At 35.1% G+C, this 7,806-nt stretch overlaps 1 long non-coding RNA gene across 1 annotated transcript; it reads left to right on the top strand.

The window, feature by feature from the left end:
- Nucleotides 1–5,066: 5,066 nt before the first annotated feature.
- Nucleotides 5,067–7,429, top strand: LOC141377640 (uncharacterized). Its single transcript, XR_012390082.1, has 3 exons — nucleotides 5,067–5,258; nucleotides 5,351–5,487; nucleotides 5,939–7,429. It is a non-coding gene; the product is annotated as an uncharacterized lncRNA (long non-coding RNA).
- Nucleotides 7,430–7,806: the final 377 nt, after the last annotated feature.

Raw genomic sequence — 7,806 nt, 5'->3', positions numbered from 1 at the left:
ACCTCCAAATACTCGTAAATACAAATGGTTTCTTAATAATGCAGTACTTCATTTAGTAATAAATAATAAATCAATAACAAAGTATGAAAGTCCAATTATTAAGCACATTATAAATGTGGTTGTAAGTCAAGAATACTGCATTTATAGTTGCAGTTATAAACTGCTTACTAATGTTTATTAATGTAGAGTTAATGCTTGACAAATGATGAATTCACTATATGCTAATGCTTAAAAGGTCCACAGTGTGTAGTTATTAAAAAGTGTTACCAAGTTAATTTGGTCAACTAAAAAAGTAAGGCAGCAACACGTTAATGTATGATTTATAGTGTGCAGTTTTTATGAAATGTTACCAAAATTTGTTTGGCAATCTGAATCATTAAAGTGTAAAAAATATCCAAAAAAAAAAAAGAAAATAAAGAGGCAAATACTTTTTCACATATAGACCCCCTCTTTTGCATTGTTTATTAGTTTGCTTTTATTTTTCTTCTGCCTACCAGCACTGAATGGGAGTATCAGGGATGTGTTCCCAGCTGGGGAGATAAAGGACACCCTCAATATGTGATGGCAAATGATGGATTTATAAAAGGAACATACATTAGTTTTGAATTATTGAGCCGAACATTCGAGGGGTGCCAGTGATGATTACTGCACCTCAAAGAGATGTAATGAAGCCATTCCCACAAGGTCATGTATTGGATACATCTAAAATGTCAATATCAAACCAGAAAGACATATGGAAATAGATACCCTTATGATGTCCTTGAGAATGTGGAGACCTGGAGATCTCATCCTCTGGCAGACGCAAATCCCATTAGAGAGACATTATATTTAGATGTGCATTGTGTACCCTCTTTGCTGACAATATGCATGACTAAAGCTGCTGTGGTCGACGGTTCTGAAGTAAGAGATAACATCCTAGAGATATTTGTCACCTCTACATTTAGAGAAAGAGAACAGCAATATTATCTGTGCAATTAATGTAAAAGCGTAAATGAAATGTATTCATCTTTCAAATCTCTCCTCAGAAGACTTGCATTTTAACTCACATGCCTTACTTTTTGTGTCCTAGAGAACAATGTGTTTTTTTTTAATGCTAACAAAATATTTTGATCGACAAAAAATGTGTTGTGAGTTTTGAATATATTATTTTTAATGCATTCTAACTTTTGCAGTTATGCACTGGCTTTATTTGAAACAATCAAATGGAACCACCACTAAAATAAAAATTCATGAACAAAATAGTCTGTTATACTACACTCTTAAAAAAAAGGTTTCTTGAGGTTCTATATAGAACCTTGGGGTTCTATACTTGGCCAGTAGAACCTTTTACCCAAAAAATGGTTCCATTTAGAACCCTTTGACTGCAAAGAACCTTTTTGAATAAAATGGTTCTATAATTTTTGAATCATAACATAATTATGTAGTAAAGATTATAAAATAATTATAAGTTATAACACAAAGAGACAAAGCTTTTTGAGTCAAAACCTAATAAAATGAATGCTGTGGTCAAAAACTTAATCAGTGTACATTATGATGGGATTTTTTTTTGCAGGTTTGTACAATAGCATATAACTTATAGGCCTAGTTTATGTTTAACATTTTTGACAAATTATTTTGTGAAATAAATAAAATGACCAATTTATTTAGACTGTGCAGTAACATGTTGTTATGGTTTAATAATTTATTTGAAACTAATAATCATAAAAAAGCCCTCTGGTGACGTCAGTCATTGACAAGGACATCGTCATGGACCAGTGGTGAAGAGCCTCGAGAGAAGGTTATTTTTCGAAAGGAGAAGTCCACTATTTCAGCTTCATCATTCAGGTATGTTAGTACATTTAATATATATAGTGAAATATTTTGTATTATGAAGTAAGGTTTCTATTTGATAGAAAATCCCTCGTGTTATATGGTGATACAGATTGAATGGGGGCAACTTTAGCGTTAATATGGATAACCACTGTGCTTGATGACCTCGGTCGTCACCCTTCGGTTCAGAAATCTGTTAAGTTGAATTTGTTCTGCTTTTTATTTGAAATAAGTTACAATATCGCTATTGTAACGCCGGGGAGTAACACCACAACAGAAGGTAGGATCCAATATGCAGGTTTTATTCACAGTCAGGCAAGCAGTGGTCAATACGGGAGCAAACAGATATATGTAGACAATTCAGAATCGTAGTCAGTAAACAATCAAGAGGTCGAAAGGCAGGCGGCAGACAAGGATACTAACTAAATAAACTAAATAAACAAGGCTAGGTTCAAAACAGGAAAACAAGACAAGGAAAACGCGTTGTAATGCTACTATACAGTGAACAAGACTCGGCAAACTGAAGGGGTGAATGTGTGGCTTAAATAGTGTGTGTTAATCTGAAAGTCCTCAGGTGTGCAAATGTAATCAAGCTAGATGAGTGAGCAGGTGTGTGGGTGAAAAGCATGTATGAACTTGAAGTCCATTAACTGGCAGATTTGTAGTTTCATGACTGAGGGTTTACCAGCGACATCTGGGGCCTGTTTCAGTAAGGAGGTTCAAACAACTCAGAGTTTAAACTTGAACTCTGAGTTGATTTACCAAGAGATTAAAAACTCAGAGTTTTCGGTTTCAGAACAGCTGATCTGAGTTGGGTCAATCAACTTCGAGTAGACCAACTCAGAGTTAAGTGCGCGCACCGTGACTTTAAAAAGGCATTATCAATGGAGCGCAGACATTACGAGTGACTATGGCAATATCTTATAAAAGAGATCACCATTTCTTTCTCCAGCTGAACTTGATGTTCTCATGCAAAGTTATAGCAAATATGAGTGTGTATATATTTGAAAAGAAGCAACCATCAGTGAAGAAGAGACAGTTAGCGTGGGAAAACAGCTGCTCAAGTTAATGCCTAATTTAACTTTTTAAGTATTTAAATATTTAAGTATAATAAAATAAGTAATGTAATTTGTGACGTTTATATTTTTTTTTCTAAACTTTTTTATACATTTATTAGTTTTAAATGATTTAACAGTGCACTTGTGTGTCTACCTTTTTTATTGATCAAGTGATAGAGGTTAATATAACATTTAGAAGGTAAGCAGTACTAAAAATAATTTTTAGAAAGAATAATAATCCCATTAATCTAGCCACAGTGCATGTCGAAGGTGAATTTAATTTAATTATTTATTAAAAAAGGATAAGCCATTCTAGTACAGTTCTTCTGTGTGTGACTAAAATGTAGGCAATAGCTATGTTTCCATCCAAATATATTACATAAATTTATGTGCAAAACTGGAATATTGCATAAAAGATGCGAATAAAATTCCATCCAACGAGTCAAAGAGAAAAAAATTGTCACTTCCTGATTAAACTGGCACCAAATATCAACAGTAAAAACAGAATTTACTGTGGTAGAAGAAGCTGCGTCGTTTATTTAGCCTAATTAATGTACTTGCGCCTCGATGTCAGAAGACAATGCTGAAACACAATGAACACGTGGGGGCGTCTGAAGCCATGAGACGCGGAGACTCTTGAGACGCACCAGACGTTCGGAGGTAATTAATAATATACACTAATACTGAAACAGTTAAGGCATTTTAGAATGACTAAAACAATATTTAAGACGTGTTACAATGTGCCCAGCCTGCTGGTTTGTCCATTTACACACATTTTCATTATCATATGATCATGATCTTTTTTTTAATGTACATACTGTAATTTGTTCAGTAAAAGTTTTTCCATCTAAGTTTATGCGCACATTTTCTATCGAATAAAAGTTTATCCTACTCAGTTATGCGTGTTTTTTATGCATATTTTAAAAAGTTATGTGCATCATGACGTTTCTATCAATCGTTTTTATGCACGTATCCAAAATGAGCATTAAAAAAGGTGGGTGGAAACGTAAGGCTAAGGCGAGAAATACCGCTTCATCTTAAAAAAAGGCGAGGAGACCGACAGAAACTCTGAGTTTAGAGGATAAAACCTGCTTCTGACCAGGTTAGATTCACAGAGTAAGTTACCACAGTAACTTACTCTGAGTTAAAGTTACCTCTCTTTCAGAAACAGGCTTGACTTACCCTGCTTTTTAGAGTTTAACAAACCTGCCATTTTGAAACGGAAAACCCAGAGTTTCTCTCATTTCAGGGTTAAAATACTCTGAGTTTTCAGTTAACCTCCTTTCTGAAACAGGCCCCTGGTGGTTTGTTCACTGGTAAACATGACAGCTATACTTGTTTGTCAGTACTACAAATTAAATTACCGATAACAGTACACAGCTGTGTTATTTATAGGCGAGCTTCGAGAGAGCGTGAATGAAGCATGTGCACGTTATTTTAAAATTAACTAACGTTAGATTTGAGCCGATTTCATTGTGTTTTTCGTGTTGTTTTTAGCTCCAACCTTGAACAAACGCTCACTTTTAGCTTGGTTCGTGTGTGTTTTATCAGTGATTGAGCTAAACTCTGCAAAGTAGTGGACATTACTGCCCGCTTTTTAGACGTTCCCGCTAGTCTGCATAAAACCGCAAGATAGCAGTGCACCGATCGTGCCCGCACAGGCAGATTCGTGCCCGAGTCTGTGCACGCGCGGGAGGCCAGTCACGGTGGCAAGTTCTCCCTATGGCCAGTCCGCCCCTGAATATTATTGAAACATTTAAAAAGCCAAACATATTTTAACAATCCATAGATGAAAGATCGGGTCTTATTTATAAAAGACACAAAAATGCACAATAAATAAACAGGAGTGTCAAACAGCCTGGAAACTGAACTGCATCATGAAACTTGTGCTTGGTATCATTGTTTTAAAATCCAAACAAAATGTATTGCGGTCAGTAAAATGAAATAAAAAAGTGTCATGGGACCCATATTACGTTTCCAAATTTGATCTGCTGCACACAAGTAGCTTTGAAGAAGAAGGATCCCAGCTTAAAGAAAAACACGTCACATCCATAAATGTTTGACATCACCTTCAAGCACACCTGGTAAAGTATTGTATTTTATAACATGCATAATTCAGACTTGTTGGTTGTTGTGTACTGAAAAAATATATTTATCACAAAAAATATTCTATTACTTACTACTGCTGTTTTAATACAGTGAGAATATTAAGGTCGTTGCTTAAAAAAAGTCCTGCAGAGAAGAAATATGTATTGAAAGGTGTAAATTTGCCTACAGGATTCCTTGTTGCATGTCTTCAAAACAAATGTAAAAATTAAAGGATTTCAGTGGTGAACTCATAATGATGGGATCAAAAGGAAGTGAACTGGACTCTGAGGGACTTAACACAAGGTAAGTTAATTTCAATACATTTTATGTCAAGATTAATTCTGTGATTTAAATTTATATTTACACTTTCTACAAATGCTGTCTTCCTACCTCAGATTGTGATGGACCTAGAATGCGACACCGTTTACGAATAAGTCAAGAACCAAATGAAACACTATTTTCCAGAGCGCAGATTATGGAGGGATCTGCAAAACTAATAGAGCAGTTTCTTCTTCTTGGAGTGCCACAGCTTGTGAGTAACCAAACACTGTTACATTGTGTGCCAAATAGATATGAAAAATCTGTGCATATGACATTTTAAAGCTCATTTGGTAAAGCAAGGCATTAGCAATGCCAAATGTGTTGCAGATCACACATATTAATAAATGTATAGATTAAACACAATCTAAGTCCCTTTGGATAAAAGTATCTGCCAAATATGATGTATGTTATTTGATATACAGTTATTTTGTTTTGTTCTTATTCAAATTTTATTGTTTTATTTAATGTTCATACTGAATTGAGGTCACTCAGAAATGTCAATTTCATTAAATTCTGTAACAAATGAAGTGCAGATTAAATAGAACATATATTACAGCTGTCTACACTGTATTTCTGTATTTTTGATGACTTTAAAGTACTTGTATTTCTGAAAATGTGTCACTTGGAAACTTACACAAAGTAAACAAAATGTTTTAATTTAGGATGCTGCATATAAGGACTTAGTGAAGAACACAGAAACATCTTTAAAAGAAATGGCCCAATAGAAGGGGAGGAAAGAAGGAAGTACTCAGCATTGAAATATTGTTTTACAGAAATCCAAAGGTCCTAACAGCTCCCCTGATTCCATCAAGGCTTGAAGTGTCAGCATTACGATGGCCAACACTCGCTTACTATCCTTCTGCTCCCTCATTTATCAGAGGCACCACAGTAGAATGAATTAGCAATTACTCTTCACTTTCCAGCTGCAACCCAGCACTGGGAAACACCCATACACTTTCTCATACACCTGCACACATTCACTCACTGTGGCCAATTCACCAATACCGTACGCATGCCTTTGGACTGTGGGGGCAACTGGAGCACCCAGAGGAAACCCACACAAACACTGGGAGAACTTGCAAACTTCACACAGAAACATCAACTGACCCAGTCAGGACTCGAACCAGTGACCTTCTTGCTGTGATGTGACGGTTCTAACCAGTCAGCCACTGTGCCACCCATGGACAAAACTATTTACTTTTTAAGAGAGGCCGGCAAACATGGACATGTTACAGGTTGTGGAATGGCTGTTCTCAGTGTTTTGTCTAATCATTTTGCTAAGTTTTGTGTGCGATTAAGCACTTTTTTCAATAACTTTTATTAAAAATTATGTATAAAAATGGATGTTGCCAATACATACATGTACCGTCAACTTGTTGAAATTGTAGTGTTTTTTAATAGATGTTTGTGTATTGTTTTTATCTGCATTGTAATACATTTTTCATCATTTTAGAGATGTTTGAAAGTTAAGTTTTGTATTTGTTCAATCAGTAAACAAGCTTACAAATGTTTATTAATAAGTGAAATCATTAGAATTAGATTGTTGAATGCCATTAAGCTGTTAATTATGTTTACTAATTAAATAGTAAAAATGTATAATGTTTAGAGGTAGATCTTATACAAAGTACGCAGAGGTGGAATTTTAAATATTATCTAAAACTTATTTTGTGAAGTAAAGTGAATAAATTTAAACAATTTGAATTTTCTGCATTGGTTTTATTTTTTATTCAATAATAAATAACATTAATTCAATAATAAATAAAGAACCCTCAAATGGTTCTAAATAGAACCATGTAACTTGAATTCAAAGAACCATTTGGGGTTCTATTTAATGAACCCTTAAATGGTTCTATTTATAACCTTTTTGGGGTTCCATATATGAAGCGCTTGAAAGAACCATTTGGGGTTCTATTTAATGAACCCTTAAATGGTTCTATTTATATCCTTTTTGGGGTTCCATTTATGACGTGCTTGAAAGAACCATTTTTGGTACTATATAGAACCGTTTATTTTAAGAGTGAAAGAACCATTTGGGGTTCTATTTAATGAACCCTTTTAATGGTTTTATTTAGAACCTTTTTGGGGTTCCATATATGAAGCGCTTGATAGAACCATTTTTGGTTCTATATAGAACCGTTTCTTTTAAGAGTGTATGATAAGTAACTTTATGTGAAAATGTGCATTGTTTTCAGGCTCCTGTGTGGGTGTCACGGAAGGAATGGAAACCAGGTAGATTGGTTTATACACAGTTTATATAAACACGGATAGCAGATAACTTGAACTAATGGTCAACCACTGGAACATCGGGTGATTCACTGGCATCAGGGAAGGCTGGTAACCGAGTAGTCATTGGAAGGGTATAAATCCAGTGGTGGAGTAAAACAGAGAGTTCTGAGCACACTCGCCTCAACCTAGGTTGGTTCCAGGTGTCCTGATGACCGTGGCAGAAGGTTAGCAGGAATTGCCCCACTTCCTGGATCTTTCTCTCAGTCTGCCCATTGATTTGGGTATGTATCCAGAGGACAGACTG

This window comes from Danio rerio, chromosome 14 (genome assembly GCF_049306965.1).
Source record: "Danio rerio strain Tuebingen ecotype United States chromosome 14, GRCz12tu, whole genome shotgun sequence".
NCBI classification, from domain to species: domain Eukaryota; kingdom Metazoa; phylum Chordata; class Actinopteri; order Cypriniformes; family Danionidae; genus Danio; species Danio rerio.
This window is presented reverse-complemented; position numbering and strand designations above follow the sequence as displayed.